At 36.8% G+C, this 5,311-nt stretch overlaps 1 non-coding gene across 1 annotated transcript; it reads left to right on the forward strand.

The window, feature by feature from the left end:
- The first annotated feature begins 573 nt into the window (after positions 1-573).
- Positions 574-676, forward strand: LOC149843108 (small nucleolar RNA R71). Its single transcript, XR_016431293.1, has one exon. It is a non-coding gene; the product is annotated as a small nucleolar RNA R71 (small nucleolar RNA).
- The last annotated feature ends 4,635 nt before the right edge of the window (positions 677-5,311 follow it).

The raw sequence follows: 5,311 nt of genomic DNA on the forward strand, positions 1-5,311 counted from the left end.
TAGTTCGGTCTTTGAAATGACTGAGTAAAAGATGGCTGCCGAACTGGCTGAGAGGAAGTAGGCATCTGCATGGAAGACTGTGGATTCTTCCATGAAAAATTGGGATGGTTACGCCAACCCGGATTATATGTCGATGAGAATGGGTTGTTCGACGGTCTGACCTAACCCTGAGCTGCCTGAACTTGTTCTTGAACAAATTCAGGGTACTGAGCTGCCGAAGGGCACTCAGTGATCTCATGTGCCGGACTGGCACAAAGAGTACACACCTGCTGTGTAGTGGCTGGTCCTGAGAGAAGCTGGTCCAGCTTCTGAGCAATCATGTCTACCTTGCACTGTAGTGCAGTAGATGGACCAATCTCAAGAACACCAGCTTTCTTCTGAATGATGGGTGTCGCTCTATCCGAATGAGAGCTCGAAGCATGGTGGAGGGAATTCTCGGCCAATGTATCAAATAACCTCCATGCTTCGTCCTCGCTCTTAAGCATGAATGTCCCTCCACATGAAGAGTCGATCATCTGACGATTCTTGTCAGACAATCCATCATAGAAGCTCTGCACCAGTTGCCATTTCGGCACCTGATGATGGGGACATTTCCTGAAGAGATCCTTCATTCTCTCCCAGGTCTCATGAAAGCACTCACCATCTAGCTCTGAAAAGCTAGTGATGGCTCTACGATATTGGTTCGTACGACCAATGGAAAAGTATTTCCGGAGAAACTCCTATTGTAATTTCTCCCATGACTCAATTTCTACAGAATCTAAGGACTTTATCCAATACTTGGCTTTGTCCATCAATGAAAAAGGGAATAGAGTCAACCTTAAGGCGTCATCATCGAAATTCTGTATCTTTACCGTAGAACAGATTTCGAGGAATTCATCTAAATGGCGGTAGGAATCTTCGTGATTAAGTCCATAAAAGGATGGAAGCATCTGAATAATGTTGGCCTTAATCTCGTAATGAGGCGCTCCTACATCGGGTCTCCGAATGCAGGATGCCTGAACATAATTTGTGGGAATAAAGTATTCCCGTAGAGGACGTGCCTGCACTGGGGGTGGAGGTGGAGGATCCATGTCAGCCATTGTTGCCGAACTTCGATGAGAATGTAAAATTCTCTCTGGGTTGTCAACAAATGGGTGTAATGGGGTTCCTAAACCTCTTCGCCCCTGCATACAATGGTACTAAGACCAGATGTAAGCAAACGACCTAAATCTAGATCTAAACTAACACAAGTACTAAAATGTAAATAAAACAACTAACAGTAACTAAAAACAAACAGATATGCTATCTAGCTATGTCAGAATTCTATACTTAATAAATAACAAAGTAAACTATTCTAAAATGCTAAAACAAATAAATACAAGCAATCACAAACTATGTTTTTCTAAAACCCACCTGTCTAATCGCTCCTTGTAGAATGAAAATTAAGTGAATCCTAGAAAGAACAGTACGTGAATCCTATATTTACTAACTATGTTAATCCTATATTCACTTACTAATCCTACTAACTAAAAAAAAACAACTAATTAACTAACTAAAACAAATTAATAAATCAAATTCTAAGAAATAAAATAATTAATTCGCCGTTCCCCGGCAACGGCGCCAAAATTTGATTGATCTTTTGGAGTGCTATTTTTAAAACAAGTATTTGCAATAAAACTTTGGAAAATCGTCAACCAAAAGTATAAAAACCGACTTTCCACAAAGTGGTAAGTACGGGTCGAATCCTCAGGGAACAGGAATTAATCAAGATATTTCTAGGAAATTTAATTTATTAATGACAAATATCAATCTACAATTATAAAGTTAATACAACTACAATTAATCACTAAAATGAAAATGAAAAAGCACTCAGTCTTCTGCACCACACCAAGGGTATTTCCGTCTTTTCGCCAATTAGAGAATCTTCGCACTTGGATAATAACCTTGGAAACTAAATATGCTTTTCAACCTAAAAATGCAGAAAAATACAAAGTTAGTATTCTATTCTAACAATGCAAACAATAACTAAAACTAATTCTAATTTTACGAAAATAATAAAACAAATGCTACTTATCAAACAATAATTAAATAAAATACTAAACTAAGTCTAAAATTAACTAAATTAATGCTACTAATGCTGTATGATGCTTATGCAACTCCTAAAATGCAGAAACTACTGAAAACAGGTCTAAAATGCCGAAATTAAGAAAATTACGAAACTACCCCTAACTAGTGTAAAATAGAATTCTGACAGGTTATCGGAAAACCACTGTTTGACAGAGAAAACGAGGTCTGATTTTCCCGAAATTTATTCTGTTCTGCAAACGACAGATTAAAAAAACTGACAGTTTTTACAGATTGGAAAAACAGTATCTGGAACTCCAGATATAAGCGTTTCAAATCTGGGAAAAATCAGGATATCGAAAGTCCTGTAATTTGAAATCCAGAAAAAGCGGTTTTCTCAAAACGCTTAAAAATCAGACCAAATCAACTCCGAAAGAGCTGAAATTTGGTCTGCAGTCAACTAACACGCCAATAAAGTGAATAGAATAAAATGTTTTGGAAAACACAGAATTTTTGCACAGAAAAAATGCTAGTGCGACAGGGCAAAAATCGGGTTTTTATTTGAGTCTACAATTCACTTTATAAATCTATTTAAACACTAGAAAATGTAAATTAAACCTAATGCAGTCTAAATGACACTGTATCACAGTGTATATGCAGATGAGTATTACAAATACGCTAAATGCACGACGAACAAAATACGATAAGCAAATTATGACTAGAACTACGTTAACTAACGATGCAAATGCAACTATGCTAAACAATAAAATGCAATCTGACTACTAGGTTAAATAATATCTAACTATCAATCAGACAATCACAAAACACATTTCACACATACGAAACAAATACGATATACGCACACACACTTCTACACTAAAACTAAATTAAATAACTAAACTAATTAGTATAAAAATCAACATAAATAATACTAAATGAAATTAATTTACTAAAGACAAAGGCTAGGGTTAGGGTTCACTCGGTTGACTCAACGAAGCATGGTTTTGACTTGGGTAGGTTCGATTGCGTTTGGGTGAACTCGGTTTGGAGTAGGTAGGTTCGAGCTATGTTTGACTCGACTCGGACTAATGTGGACTCGACTAGGTTTGGTCTAACTAGTTGGGTTCGGTTGACTTAGGATTGGGTTCGGTTTTGGGGTTGACTTAATCAACTAAGATTGGTTGGGTTTAGGTGGGCTCGGACCAAGTTTGAATCAACTAGGTTTGACTTAGATAGGGTTAGACTAAAACTTGACTCGGGTTAGGTCTAGGTCTTTGACTAGGCTCAAGTTGGATTAAGTAGGGCTTAGGTTTGACTCAACTAGGCTTGACTAGAGTTGGTCTTGGTCTTGGACTCGACCTAAGTTTAAATTAGGGTTTGACTTGGGCTAGGGTTCAAGTTGACTTGGACACAAGGCACACCTAACTAAATCAACTAGGTTAACTCGGTTAGGTTAGGTTTCAATAGGTGGACTAAGTTTGACTCGACCTAGGTGTGGTCTAGGATTTGACTTAGGCTAATCTAGGTTTTGACTAGACTCAAAGGGGTGTAGACTAGGGTTTGACTCGACCTAGGTTTGGTTTGACTAGGTTAGGTTTAGACTAAAGTAGTAACCTCTTAATTCCTACAATTAATTCAAAGTTAACGATTTTAATGGAGAGGGTTGGAAAAGGAATGTAATAATTACCAATGTTCAAACTTTGAAATGCTTTGGATTCTCAAAAATCGCTCCATTTAAAGGGGGGGTTACATTCCTTAATTGCCTTTAAAGCTCATTTTGGAAAAGTGAAAAGGCCAATCTAGAAATCCACGATTTTTTATTTTCAAGACGGAATTAAAGTGCTTTTAATGCTCTATGAAAATCGTGGAGCATAGATTGGAATTTTTGTTTAATTCCAAAAACACTTTCCAAAGTTAAGGAGTAACACCTTCTTTAATGCCCATTCAAAATTCAAACCTTCCTTAAATGCCTCACACGATTTTTGAAGAACCTCCTTTTTCCAAAATCACCAACTTCAATTGGTGCTACTTTCTAAACTAATAGAATTAAATCTACCAAGGGAATAAAAGAACTTAAATGGAAAATCGATTTCCTAGGAGTTAATGCTAACCTAATTCCCAAAACCTACTTAATTGACCCCTAAAAACGGCTAGGAGAGAAAACCCTAATACATTGAACCTAGACACCTTCCTAACTCAACTAATGGCAATTAATAATTTCTAAAAAAAATCGACCAAGAACTCAAGGGGAGCTCTAATGGCTGCCGCCCCTCCATGGGGAAGAAGAAGACTAAATAAAAAATAAAAAGAATAAAAACTTAAACTAAAAGAAAAAATGACTTACTAAGGAACCACTATTTTGATAAAACTAAATTAAAATATAATGAAAATAACTCCTAACTCCACAATTGCAAACATGAACAGCACTATGCTGGAATTTATTAAGAACATAAAGAAATGAAAAATCGACTTTTGTAATTTTTGTTTTTCAATAGCTCCAAAACACCAAAAACACAAAATGCTAAAAACGATTCTCTAGACCAATCCTAAAATAATAAAATGACTTAACATGATTTTATGCTGCTGTTAACATGCAAAACAAACAGCAAAACACACGCCTTACTAACCTAAAAACACGAATTTAACTAAAATGCAAAGATCGGCTAGAATAGTTCTAGCCAAATTTTTTTTTTTTTTCAAAATTGAAACCAACACAAAACACAATCAAATCCACAAATAAGATGAATCAAAATGGCTTTTATAATTGGATTTGCAATAGAACAGACCCAAGAACACGTTGGAAACAAAAACCCCAAATCGGCTAGAAAAGCCTCTAGCCGATTTACATATTTTTAGAGAAAAATGATTGAAAAACACCAATTAAATAGGTAAGCAATGAAAGAAAACCTAATCTAGCGTGCTGGCCTATGCACAAACTCTATTCTAAGGTTGAAAATGAAAAGAAAACAAGAAACACTCAGAAAATAAGAAAATCCAATTAACACTCAATTCGGTTTTTACTAGAAGAGAAGGAAGAAGAAGACCTACTTCTTGGAAGATCCGAGGACCGGGGAGATGAAGAAGAGCGGCCCGTGGCTGGAGATGGATGTCCTAAACAGTTAGAGAATGCTGGAATTCACCAAAAACGGCACCTTTGCAGCTGCTACACGTTGGAGATCCACCAACGATGGATTATGCGCCGATTCTCGATCGGAGGGAGTAGAAAGCCGGATGGAGGTAGGGCCAGCTCACCTTGTTGGTGTGTTTC

The sequence above is a fragment of the Nuphar pumila genome, chromosome 3 (genome assembly GCF_984573655.1).
Source record: "Nuphar pumila chromosome 3, dmNupPumi1.hap1.1, whole genome shotgun sequence".
NCBI lineage: Eukaryota > Viridiplantae > Streptophyta > Magnoliopsida > Nymphaeales > Nymphaeaceae > Nuphar > Nuphar pumila.